This window comes from Canis lupus, chromosome 13, assembly GCF_011100685.1.
Source record: "Canis lupus familiaris isolate Mischka breed German Shepherd chromosome 13, alternate assembly UU_Cfam_GSD_1.0, whole genome shotgun sequence".
NCBI lineage: Eukaryota > Metazoa > Chordata > Mammalia > Carnivora > Canidae > Canis > Canis lupus.
Window position 1 is genome coordinate 21580085 of NC_049234.1, and position 13753 is coordinate 21593837.

Sequence of the window (13753 nt, forward strand, 5' to 3'; positions counted from 1 at the left end):
CATATTGTTCTCTAGACAGAAACAGAGTGATGTAATAATCATCTGAGCGGAAAGGCAGGACTTGTCTTTGTATTGATTTCCTGCCAAAACATGGCACATTGCATCAGACAATTGCTAGGAAACTTATTAGCCTCAATAATGTTATTCTTGCACACACACACACACACACACACACACACCAAAACTAAACTGAACTAAATCTGCCCAGACAATGGACAGTCATCATTCAACAGACTACCAACATTTCGTCCCCGGGCGTATATAACCCTGGATGAAACTGCACAAACTTAGTAAACTACAGTTACAAACACATTGAACATAGAACTGCTTAAACTCAGTGTCATGTTTACACAGTTAATATGTAAATGCACTATGTAAATATGTATACTCACTCTATTCCTTAAGAAAAAAAAAAAAAAGACCAATGCTTAAGATGACCAAAGCAGCCTTGCCACTCAATGTGCGGTCTGGATCACCAACATCTATAGGACCTGGTTGCTGGTTAGAAATGCAGAGTCTCGGGCCCCTCAGACCTGCTGAATCAGAAACTGCATTTTAACAAGAGCCCCCAGGCAATTCAAATGCACATCAAAGTTTGAGAAGCTCTGTGCTAAGAACTTCTGAGTGAAAGCGGTGGGTGGTAATATCTTTCTGAATAGCTCTCTCTCTTTGTAAGGAAAAATCACACCGTTGCTACAAACCAGCAGGGATGTCAGGGAAGGGAAGTCACTGAATCATTCTTTCTACAAACATTCATTAGGGCCTGTTGTGTGCCAGGTACTATTCTAGGTGCTGAGATACAGCAATGAAAAAAAAAAAAAGAAAAAGAAAAAGAAAAATCCCTGCCCTGGAGGGTCAAATGAATAGTCCATACGTGTCAAGAGGTGATAAATACTACAGAGTAAAATTAAAATGGGATGGGGAGGATGACATTTTTGCACTTTTTTAAAAATTTTAAATCTTTGTTTTCACATTTTTCTTTCTTGTTGCTTCCAAAAGGAAAGGAGAGCATAGTTCTGCGATTTTTGCACTTTTAAACAGCATGGTCAGATGATATTTGTGCAAAGAGCCAAAGGAAACAAAGAGACAAGCTTTGCAAATATTTACTGGAATAGCATGGCAGGTAAAGGGAACAGTACATGCAAGCCCCGGGGAGGAGAAATAACAGCATGTGTGTATGTGGATAAAAGTGATCCACTGATGAGTGCTGGAGAGGAAGAATTGCTGATGAAATTCTCGAAGGTGGAGGATGAGATGGAGCACACCAGGGAGTCCAGCCTGATAAAGGAGCATGGAGAGTCTGACCAGTAATGCCGGAAAAGGTCGAACATATGTGTCCAACGTGAGTAACCTGGTAAATAAAGTAACAGAGCTCCCAGAGGTTTCCTCCAGTGTCTGTGATTTTTCCCTGAAATAGGAATCAAGTTAATGGGTTGAGAGAGAGAAGAAATAAATGCTACAAGTATAAGCAGGAGGATAAGGTCTGAAATGGCACGATAGAAGACAGAGTGAACAGACCAGGGAAGTGCAGGTTTGTTGAGCAACACTAATTCTTCCTGGTGACACATCGACATCTTCTTGACACTATCCTTCAGGTCTGGAGATGAGGAGAGCGTTGGGGGTTGGCAGGGAAGGAAGGGGTGGCCTTCCCCAGAAGACAGGGAGCTCCTTCTTGATTCATTGAACCTGCAACTGGAAATGCCTAGCCTAGCATTGGAATTTCCCTGGAGAAGGGGGCTGCTAGAAGCAGGAGCCAAGCTTCAGGGCCCCATCCTGGAACCTTCCCTGAGTTGAGATTCTAGACACTGTCACTTACTACTCTGTAGTAAGAGACATTCCCCACATGAGAATTGGTCCTCCCCACAAGTGGGAATGTCTTCTCACTTCTCTGAGTCGTACCCCTTTGTCTTCAGGCTTTCCTAGTGCTATTACCTCTGCTGAGACGTTTCCTCTTCCTTTTCCAAGCCAAGGAAATGGTCCTGGTCTGCTGCTCGAAGATATATACTTTAAATATCCCAATAACTGGCTGTGTTCACCATTCATTCATTTATCCCATCATTCATTCATGAAATACTAGTAAGGAGCATTAGGAGAACAAATGGGATAAACCCAAGTTGAAATACAAGTTCTGCCGCTTACCAGTTGGGTGAAATAGACAAAAACAGCTGTACCAGAAAGTTTCTGACTACTCCAAGGCTGTTTTCTCTTCTGCAAAACAGAACCATTAACAATCTTCCTCATAGGGCTGTGTAAGAAGTGAACTAATCAAGTTAACCCACAAAGATACTTAATGCAGTGCCTGGCACATAGTAAAAACTCAGTAAATACTAGGCATTATCAGTCACAAAGACATTTTGCTAGGCACTGTGTTAAGTGCTGGGAATACAGAGATAAAGTGGGTCACTTGTGTTTCACACATCTCATGTTGTAATGAGGGAAACAGCATCTAAACCGATACACTACATTGTGATGCGGTTAGGTAAGAGCTATGCCAAAGAAATTCATACAGTTACTACTGACGTGTAATGAAGCAAAAGATTTCATTGCACCTTGGGAAGAAGAGAAGTCTTCCTGGGGTGATATTTGGAACAGTCATCCAATGACTAGATGTTTGCCAGATGGAGAAGGGGAAGGGCATCCCAAGTTGAAGGAACAACATGGCACCTTGAAAGGGCAGTGTGCCCATGAAGCTGTGAGAAGCCACAGTCATTGGAATGGAGGGGACATGGAAAAGAAGAACAGGAGGTGAAGCTTAAGAGGCAAAGGTTCTCATGTGGGGAGGACCAAGTTTGCCACGCTAGCCCTTCTAATGTGATCTTACAAGCAAAGGGCAACTGTGCTGAGATTTTCAGGCAAAAGAACAAGATCAGGATCTTGGCATTAGAATGGAATGTAGATAAGAGGAGGAGCAAGACTGAGGAGAGACCATCTAGGAAGCTGTTGTAATAATGTAAGTGAGACATGGTAAGAACCTGAACAGGGCATTGGCAGAGGACATAGGAAAGAAGCTAAGGATGGGAGAGACCATTCTGAAATAAAATCCATAGGACTCAGGAATGTGCTGGGCTGATATGCGGTAAGAAGATGAGGGAGTCATTCACCAGCAGCCTATTAAATTCACACGGCTATGGGTGTCTGAAGCAGAGCCTCAAAATGTTTTAGCCAGTGACGGCCCCAAGTTTAGGGCAGCTCAACAGTTACTTTGGAGCATAGCTTCTTTGACTTTGATGAACACTTGAGCATTTCCTCGTAATCATGTAATAGTAACGCAAATAGCACTCACTGCCCTCAGAAAAGACCATACAGCCATGTGTCTATAATGCAAATGTAATGTTGCTATAATATTAACTATTATGCAATGTGTGTCCTGCAGATGTGAAACAGAGAATATAAGACTTAGCAGAGAGAAAGATCTACTTCATGGAGGTGCTTGTCCATGAGTACATTTTCAAAGGCTAGAGATGGGCACTTCAAGAGGGAGGAAACACCTGAGCTGAGCAGGTGAGCAGAAAGGCACTTCTCAGGTGTGTTCTGAGAGCCCCTCATTCTGTGAGATTCTCTAGAACAAAAAGACTCATGGTCAAAAAAAAAAAAAATCTGGACATGCAACCCCTGATCATAGCACCTCTCCTTGGACATTCACAACCCTCTCAACATTTTAAAGATCCTGAGAAACCCCACAGTTAAAAATAATTTCTCTAGGGGCCCCTGGGTGGTCAGTTTGTTAAGCATCTGACTCTTGGTTTTCAGCTCAGGTCATGATCTTGTTCTCCAGGGATCGAGCCCCACGTCAGGCTCTGGGCTCAGCACCGAGTCTACTTGAGATACTCATTGCCCTCTCACTCTGCTCCTTCCCCTACTTTAAAAAAAAAAAAAAATCTTTTAAAAAAATACTTTGTCTAGTGGGAAAAAAAGCAAGTCAGTGGTTACCTGGGGCGAGTTGTGGGGATAGGAAGTGGCCCAAGGGAACATTCTGGAGTAATGGAAATGTTCTATATCTTGACTGGGATGCTAGATTACATGGTTGTATGTATATGTCAAACTCATTGATCTGTACACATAAAATGCATACACTTTGATACATATTTTGTGTGTAAATTATACCTCATTTAACTTGATTAAAAACTATAATCTATTAGTTTTGTTTGTTTTATATTGGAGAACTTTTTAATTATTTTCATTAATATTCCCTTGAAAGGCCTATTTTACCACCATCTGGAGAAACACCAGTGTGTGAGTTTCCTATGGCTGCTGTTACAAATTACCACAAACTTGGTGTTTAAAACAACACAAATTTATTACCTTATAGTTCTAAAGGTCATAAGTCTGAAATGGGTCTCACTGGGCTAAAGTCACTGTGTTCCCAGGGATCTCTTGGTTCTGGAGGCTCTGAGGAGGGGAGGATCTGTTTCCTTGACTTTTCCAGCTTCCAGAGGCTGCCCAAATTCCCTGCCTCAGGGCATCTCTTCTTTCATCTTCAAAGTCAGCAACCACATCACTCCAACCTCTAACTTCCCCAGCTCTCCTTCCCTGACTTCTATTTCCCTCTCTCACTCACAAGGACCCTTGGGATTACCCTGGGCCCTCCTACATCATCCAGGATTATGTCTTCATCTCAAACTACTTAATTGGATCACATCTGCAAAGTCCCTCTTGCAGGTTCCAGGCATTAGGACATCTTGGAGAGGGGCCGTTATTCTTCTTAACACAACCAGTTTTTAATGTAAAATCAGAGGAGTGAATAGTAAGCCTAGAAATGAAGGTTGAGGCCAGATCAGGCTAAAGGATTTGGTAAGCAACAGGCATAATTTCTTTTCTTTTTTTCCAGGCAGAATTTCTTTACCATTAAACTGGCACATTTATGTGTTTTAAAATATGAATGCTATCATAGAGTAAAAAAATTTTTCCTCAGATCCCCAGCCATGCAGTCTCCCTCTCTGGTACCAACACAAGTTCCTTACCACTTTCTTATATATTATTCCAGAAACGATCCGTACCTACATAATTCTTTTACACAAATGGTAGCACAGTATAAAATTGTTGGGCAGCCGGGGTGGCTCAGTGGTTTAGTGCCGCCTTTGGCCCAGGGTCTGATCCTAGAGACCTGAGATAGAGTCCCACGTTGGGCTCCCTCCATGGAGCCTGCTTCTCCCTCTGCCTGTGTCTCTGCCTCTCTCTCTCTCTCTCTCTCTCTCATGAATAAATAAATAAAATCTTTAAAAAAAATAAAAATTGTTCCAGTAACTTTCTAATTACCCCTTGACAATATAAGTTAGGTATCATACCAGAGCAGAACAAAGTGAGCTTCTTTTTTTCTAAAGTTTTTTTCTAAAGTTAATTTGCTTTTTTTTTTTTAGTAATCTCACACTCACAGCTTTGAGATCAAGAGTCACATGCTCCACTGACTGAGCCATCCAGGTGACCCCAAAGAGAGCTTCTTTATTCACTTCAAATGGATAGATAGCATTTAATTGTATGGACCAGTGATTCTCAGCATGGTTGTTCATTAGAATGGCCTGGGAAGATTTTAAAAGATCCCCAGGAGTTCCAGTTATCTGTTCTCTACAATAAACCACCTCAAAAGCTAAGAATCATAAAACAATGACCAGTTTGTTATGTTCACAATTCGGAGGGCCAAGTATTCAGGCAGGGTGTAGTAGGGATGGCTTGTCTATGCTCCACAGCGACTGGGGGTGGAGGGCACACTCTGGTGGGGTGGTTTGAATGGATGGGAGATAGCAGGAATGGTTTGATTGGAGCCACGGATCTGGGGCTTTGATTCTGACATCAGCTGGAAGCCTTGGTTACTGTCTACATCATATTTCTAGAAGCTGAAGTATATAAAAATGCTTCCTTACTCACATGCTTAGGGCCTGGGCTGGGGCTGAATAGAGCCCTCCCCCTTTTTCTCTCTCTCTCTCTTTTTCCCCCAACCCACCCTGCTTCATGCAGCTAACTTGGGCCTCCTCACAGTATAGTGGTCTGAGGATAATCAGACTTCTTACCTAGCAGTTGGCTCATCCCAGAACTTAAGTTCCGAGAGGCCAATGCAGAAGCTACAAAGCTTCTTATAACCTAGCCTTGGAGGTCTCAGACTATCTATTTGATCCCCTTCTATTACTTAAGCAAGTCCCCAAACAAGAAAAAGGGCATTAGACTCTATTTCTCAATAGGAGAAATAGCAGAGAAATTGAGATCATTCTAATATACCACACCCAGGTGACCTGAATGTGCAACCAGGCTTAAAAACCACAGTTACAAATGTACCAGATCTTATTAACCAAGCCTTTATTGATGAATGTGCAAGTTGCTTCAGGTCTGCTGCTACTACCAGTGATCCAGCACTCGGTATGTACGGCAGCCATCATTTCACACATGGGCAAATATGCCTGAGATAAATTGCTGGAAGTGAAATTGGTGTGGATTAAGGATACCCGGCTGGCTCGGTCAGTAGAGTGTGTGACTATTGGTCTCAAGATCATGAGTTCAAGCCCCACACTGCATGTAGATATCATTAAAAAAAAAGAAAGAAAAAGAAAAAGAAAAATTGGTGTGGATTAAACATTAGGCACTGGATGTTTTTGAGGGATAAAGTGACACAATCGAGACTGAACTTTAGAAAATCCAATCTGTTCACAATACCCAGGATGGAGCAGAGGGAGGCAAGAATTGCAGGAAGAGAGACCAGGGTTATTGTGGTCAGATTGATTGGGGATAGATAGAGTATAAGGTAGAAGAGCAGCTAGAAAGGGACAGGTGAGTCAGAGCACCAAAATGCTATGGTTCTTGTTATAAGTGATGGAAGATAGAGGCTGATGGGGTGATAAACTTGGTGGTAGGGATGATATGCCCTGGGGTGCTCATGGCCAGTTTCTTAAAAGAGGTAGGACTTGAGGTGGAGCATGCAAGATGAGGAAGGTTTTAATAGGCAGCAAGGAAAGGCACAGATAATCTTTCTACCAGAATTTAATGTGTTAGAAGACATGGAGGAAGCTTTTTTTTTTAATAAAGATTTTATTTATTTATGAGAGAGAATGGGGGGAGGGTCAGGGAGGGGGGCAGAAGTAGACTCCACGCTGAGCAAGGGACTCTGGGATCATGACCTGAGCTGAAGGCAGACACTTGGCCTACTGAGCTACCCAGGTGTCTGAGAAGCTTCTTCTTGGGATAGATAATCCATCTAAGCACTTAGGGCTTAGCCAGTGCCTGTCATACAGCAAATGTTCACAACTATAATGCATTATTCTCAAAAACAGCAAGTAATGCCTCCTAAAAGCTTAACAAATTGGGACATGACTTTGGATGGCACTGTCAATGTTCTCGTTATTTCTAAACAGATCTGTATGGAATGGGAAAAGCTTTGGTTGGGCCGTAGATTATTCAACTATAGGCCCACTCTGAACCAGATAGTGGGTTTCTCATTCTATCCATCAGTTTCTCTTCCTTCCAAGGGAGAACCAGTGGGAATTGACACTAGCTGGACGGAGAATCCCTAGAAGCCCATTCCTGACCCGCCATCTCCCTCTCACCCTAGTACTCATCTCCTTGTCATCTTGTAAAACTTGAGTCCAGGAGCTGATTTTCCTTGGGGTCCATTAACAAAGAAAAGATCCCAGAGCAAATATGGAAAGGGTCTCACTGTAAGTGCTTGAAAGATCCTATCTGAAGACGTGTTCCAATTTTGGGTGGCACACAGTCATGAGAAGAAGTAGCATCTGGATAAAATCCTATGACATGGCTAACCCTGATCATCCTTTGGGTCTCAGCCTGAAAAATCCTTCCTCCAAGAAGTCCTGACAACCCTGAAACTGTTTGAGTGTCCCAATCTAGGCCTTCTTACACTCTGAATCTCCTCATCATAGCAACTATCACACTACTGTTATTCTTGTGGTTACGTGTCCCATACGTGTACTCTCTTATACACAAACTCTTGTTTGTATGTCCCTGTGATGGAGAGACTCCAAAGTGACCCCCCAATGATCCCAGTGACCCTGTGTTTTCCATGCCTTCATATAATCCCCTCCCCCTGAATATACGTAGGACCTATGACTTGCTTCTAATTAATAGCATACAGCAAGATGAAGGGATGTCACCCCCGTGGATATGTTAGGTTACATAATACTCCATTTCAGCAGACTGGAGCAGGAGACTCTGCTTTCTGACTTGATGAAGTAACTGGCCTTGTTGAAGAAGCCCATATGGCCAGGGAGCTACAAGAAGCCTCTAGTTGTCATGGGCAGTTTCTATGGGTAGCTTCTAGAAGTGGTAACCAGGAAAGAAAAGTTAAGAAAAGAGATGGGGGTTGGGGGTGCATTGAGACAATCAATGTTCTATGGCCTGATGGAATCCAGCTGATAGTCAGCCAAAACCAAGGCCTACAGTCTTACCATGGAAAGAAAGTAAACTCTTCCAGCAACCTAAATGAGCTTGGAAGTGGATTTTTCCTCAGTCAAGCTTCCAGATCAGAACAGAACAACTCAGTGGATGTCTTGAGTTTAACCTTATAAGACCTTGAGCTGAGGGGCCAGCTAAGCTGTGCCCAGACCCCCGACACACAGAACGTGTGATACAAAAATGTATATTGTTTAAAGCTTCTAAATGTGTGGTAATTGGTTACAGCATTAGAAAACAAATATATCCTCCCCCCTACACACACACTGGACAATAAGCTCGTGTGGGCAGGAATCATGTCCATAATGTACCACCCCATTGTACCTCCATCACCTCCCATGGTGCTCAACAAGTATTTGTTGAAGGAATGTACATCATCCCTACAATTCTTACAACCACTTGACAAGAAGTATTATGTTTACTTAAGGTTTACTAAGACTGAAAGGAGGTAAGTGACGTTTCCAAGCGAAGAGATAGGACTCGAACTAGTACCTCTTCAGGCCAAACCCTAAGCTCATTCACTAACATCACAGCTGTAGGAACAGTGCAGGCTTTCCATCTTGGCAGAGCCAGTGGAAGCTTACACAAATTATTGTCCCTAGCCCACGCTCATTGCAGACATCACTAATAAATCCCTATATGCTTTCGGGCTGCGTCCATTGCAAACCCTCTCAACTCAGCATTTCAGTAGCCATGAGCAATTGATCAGAGCTGGCCAGGGAGAAGAAACCTATTCATCATCTGAGCTCTGAGCTCCAAGTTCTAGCTATATCTCCATGCACCCAAATTTGGGATCCATTCCTAGGAATTATGTGAAATAATATGAAAGAAATGAAAGTCTGAGTATAGGTAGAAGTGGTACCCAGGAAAGAAAAGCCAAGAAAAGGAGGTGCAGGGAGACAATGTTTCTAGAACCTTCCCCTCAGAGGAAAGCCTTACAACATTTCTGGGCAGGAATTCCCCTAATGATGCAGGCTACAGCTGGGTTCTCTCATGGCTGAATTCCCCAAGCTAACTGATGGTTTCTTCCTTGAACAGAAATCAGGCTCAGCAATTAGAATCCTTTTTTAATTATTGTCATTGCCATGCCATCCCGGCTGATGACTTTACCAGGGGTGCAATGGATTGAACATTGGCCATGGCTGATATTTTTGTTGTTTTGACAATTAAGGTGTTATGATTGCCTGAGGGGTTACAGTTTTGATATTTTAAACATTAATCTCCAGGAAGGAAAGCTAACTGCTCAAGCAAGGAATACCTAGGCTGCCATAAACGTGATGGAGCCTTGAAGAAAGAAAACAGACTGAAAAGTGAGGCAAACGGTCAACGAATTAGTTGTTTGGTTTTGTCTTTATTGTTAATAAATTGATTAAATCCACTTCGCCCTGGGCATTAAATAGACGAGGGTTACCAAATACATTGTGCTGACAATACCACCTCTCATGCCGTGGCAGGCATTACTAATTAATCACATCATTCTCTCCTCCCTGAGTCCCAGCTTGGTCTTGGAACTCTTCCCAACACAGAGCTCCAAGCAGCCAATAACAATCTATCATTTTGGATCTGCAGGCAAAACTACTTGCCATCCAAGAGTAGAGGCACAGCCCCAACTCACAAGTTACCAAACAAAAAACAGTAGAGTAAAGCTTTTGGATTAAGAGCACAGACACTGGACTGAGAGTCCTTGGACTTGAAGCCCACCTCTGCTCTCCACTTAGCCATTCCATGCCTCGTTTTGTCACCCATAAAATGGGAATGATAGCATCTACCTTGTGAAGCTACAAGATGATTACATAAGTTCAAATATGTACAAATCCCAGAAGAGTACCCGGCAAATATAAGCACTATTCTTCTTATATTCTTATACTTTGAATAAGAATATTCTTATACTTTGATTCTCTTTGTTCCATGTACAAAATCTAGCTCTCCTACTGGACTGTAGGCTCTTCAAAGGTAGGCACCATGCTTTTCCTTCTTTTGCAGTCCCGGCGCTTAATATACATAGGAGCTGAGTCAGTACTTGTTAAATAAACTGTTGAATCAAACTCTTCCAGTGAGACTGGCAGACTCACTATTCCTCCCCCAGCGCCTTTCGCATTTCTGCCTCCTGTCTCTCCCATTGTTTCCCACCCCCACCCCCCCATACCTCCTACCAGCCTCTCTCTCTCTCTCTCTTTTTTTTTTCAGCCTCTTTCTCTTTAAGGCTCCAATTCCTCTTCACCCTTCTACGCTCCCCACCAAACCCACCTGGCCAATATTCACCTGATTCCTACCCATCCTTCAGAGCCTGCCCAGCTGGAGTAGTTATTCATCTGCTCACCAAATATTTCCAGCTTTCTGCCTTCTGGGCACATAGTGGAATTTTACTTTCTGCTCTGCCCCCCCGTGGTTGGGTGCAACCATATTAAAAGTCTGGCCCATGACTGAAGAATTTGATTGCTGGTGTGAGACCCTCCCAGTTTCAGATCTGTTTCCTCTACGACCACAACCGGCAATGTTCCAACCTGCGGCTGCTCCACTTGTCTGGTTCAGAGTGAAATTAGGGGGGGCAGAGCCACTAGCTGACCCATGATGGACCAATAGCATGAATGAGAAATAAATCTTCATTTCTTTAAGTCCCAGAAATTTGTTGTTGCTATTTCTGCACCATCACCTGATTTATCCTGACAGATACATTACCTTAAGGTCAGCATCCTCCTGCAAGCCTGCTCTAGCTACCCTGACCCACAATAAGTTCTTCAAAAGGGCAGGGGAAAAAAACCCTCTTACTCATTTTTATCCCCAAATCTAGCATAGTGTCTTGCACACAGTAAGTGCCCATTAAATGACTGTTGAATAAATGAGCAGTCATTAATCTCTGGGCCTCTAGTTTCTCAATCTGTAAAACAGGATAATAAATTTCTCATTCCTCTTACTTTGCAAGGGTGTTGTGGGGCTAGAGTGGAATTATGTGTAAGAAAGTGCTTTGTGGACTATACAATGATGAACACATCTCAAGCATTATTATTAGATAATAAACTACTGAGAAAAGTTCTCAGAATTCATTCATCCATCTTATCCTTGGTACTATTCCAGTTTGATAATTAACTACCTCCCCCACACACACACACACACACAATTCTTAAGTTCTGTTGCTGTTCTTAAACTCAAGAATAATGACAGCGATCAATATCTACTGAGTGTCGATACATGCCAGGCACTGTGCTGGATGCTTTTCATGCCCTTGTCATTATAATCCTCAAAGAGTCAGAGAATTTGGGTACCATTCGCTTATGTTACAGATGGCAAAACTGAGCTTCCAGAGAGTTAAGTAGTTGACCCAAGGTCAAATGGCAAGAAAATTGCAGAGTCGGGAGTTTGATCAATAACTCCAAGTATTTGGAGTCCTTGGAGGGAAGCTATTAGCCACAGCACTATTCTCCCTCCCAAGGAAGGTGTGAACTAAACACTCTTTGAACTGGGCAGGGAGGAGCATTGCACACTCAGGCGTCTTCAGTATGGCCACTGAACCAACAGCAGAGACTCCATGTATGCAGATAACCAGACACTGCACTCATTTTCCCAGAGTCACACTGGTTGAGTTGCTGCTGGATGTTTTGATATACACACATCCATGTAGATGAGTCCACTCCCAATTTAGGAAACCCAATACACAGCAAGACAGACAGACAGACACACACACACACACACACACACACTTACTTCTCACTTTAGAAAAGTTCATGCCATAAAAAGCATTTAAAATAGGGTCAGTTTTGTGACTGTTTGCCCAGTGCAGTCACACAGGCCCAGCCCTCAAGGGGTCACCCATGCCTGGGTTTTGACGCTCTGTAATCACCATCTTAAATTTCTCCAATTTTACCTTTGAGTGTGTATTTTGCCAATGAAGTCGGATGGAACAATGCAGATGCTTCAGAGGTCCAGAGCCTTAGCTCACGCACAGTCCCAGCCCCTGCCACCTCCCGGCTTCCCAGGGGAGGAATCTCAGCTGTCCAAGACCCCACCCCACGTGCTCCAGAAGCCCTCGTCCCTGTCCCCACCGGAGCATCCACATGGAGAAGGTTGGGTCAGGCAGTGTGTGGAGCAGAGCACTAGAATCTACATCTGGGCATAGTATTTAACCTCCCTAAGCCTCCATTTCTTCACCTGTAAAACGCAGATAAAACCAATACCTTCCTCGTGGGGTTGTTAGAGGAATTAAATTTGAAACCCCCTGGAAAGTAGTGAGGTCTGTGGCACACAGCAGCAGCTCAGTAAAGGGCAGGTGTCACATTCTCACCATGAGCTGCAAGAAGTGGTATTATGACCCCAGGTGTCAGCCGAGAAAGCGGGGCCTACCCAGATCAGGCTCTGCAGCCAGAGGACCCCTTGTGGAGGAGCCCAGATGCAAACACCCTATGGCTGCCAGATGCCAACAGCCATGTCCTTGACCCCCATACCACACTGCTCCATCCCGAAACAGGGCCTCATTTGATGGCCTGAGTCCCACCCCAGGCCTAAATCTGAGGTCCTCAAGCCACACGGCCCCCTGAACTTGGGGATCCAACAGAACCCTGTGGCTCTTAAAGTCCTGGTGGTGATCAATATAGCCCTACCAGGTAGCAACCACCACTACCATGCGTGGGAGCCCCAAGAGACCTCCAATTCGGACATCCCTTCCACAGAGCCCCATACAGTGCCTGCCCAAACAGGTACCCAATAAGCTTCTTTGACAAACTATGCAGCTGATAAGGCTGCACCGTACCTACCTACCATTTGATGCCAACACTGAGCAGTGGGAGGCGTGCAACAAAATAACTAGCAGCAGCTCAATTGAAACGAAAGGCAAAGGAGAAAAAGTGAACCAGACAGACCAGGCGCACACATCCCAAACCAAGGCCTTCATGCCTTTGAAATGGAATCCAGGGAGATAGCAGGAGCCCCCCTGAGAGCCGGAGGGCCTCTCGCCTTCCCTGGATTGCCGCACTCTTCGGGAGTCTCCAATTTCTGATCTCTGAAGCCTCTGTGCAGGGGTGTGTGTGAGTCAGCCCTGGAGCTGGCAGCGCCCCGGCCTCGCGTGGAGTCCAAGCCCGTCTCTGACACATGGGGGGGGGGCAGCGGAGGCAGGAGTGGGTGTTTGCTGACAAGCAGCTTCATGGGAACGCTTGCCTTGGCATTTCTCAGTGCTGAATCAGGGAGAAAAGTTGGGCAGAGTGCTGCGGGGTTCAACTAAGGGGGAGGGGGAGGGAGACCAGAGCCCGGGGTGCAGGAGCAGTAGTAGAAGGAGCAAGAGGACCACCTCCAGAAGGCCTCCTGGGTGCATTCCCTGCGCTCTCCTAGGCACCCTCAGGGCAGCCCTCACAGGCCAGGAAACCCTTCCAAG

General features: G+C 44.3%; 1 long non-coding RNA gene across 1 annotated transcript in view; it reads right to left on the reverse strand.

Moving 5' to 3' along the window:
• Positions 1–13445, reverse strand: part of LOC106559606 — a 49743-nt gene extending 36298 nt beyond the window's left edge. Inside the window, exon 1 of the long non-coding RNA XR_005368292.1 lies at positions 13140–13445. This is a non-coding gene — a long non-coding RNA (uncharacterized LOC106559606). The remainder of the gene's footprint in view (positions 1–13139) is intronic.
• Positions 13446–13753: the final 308 nt, after the last annotated feature.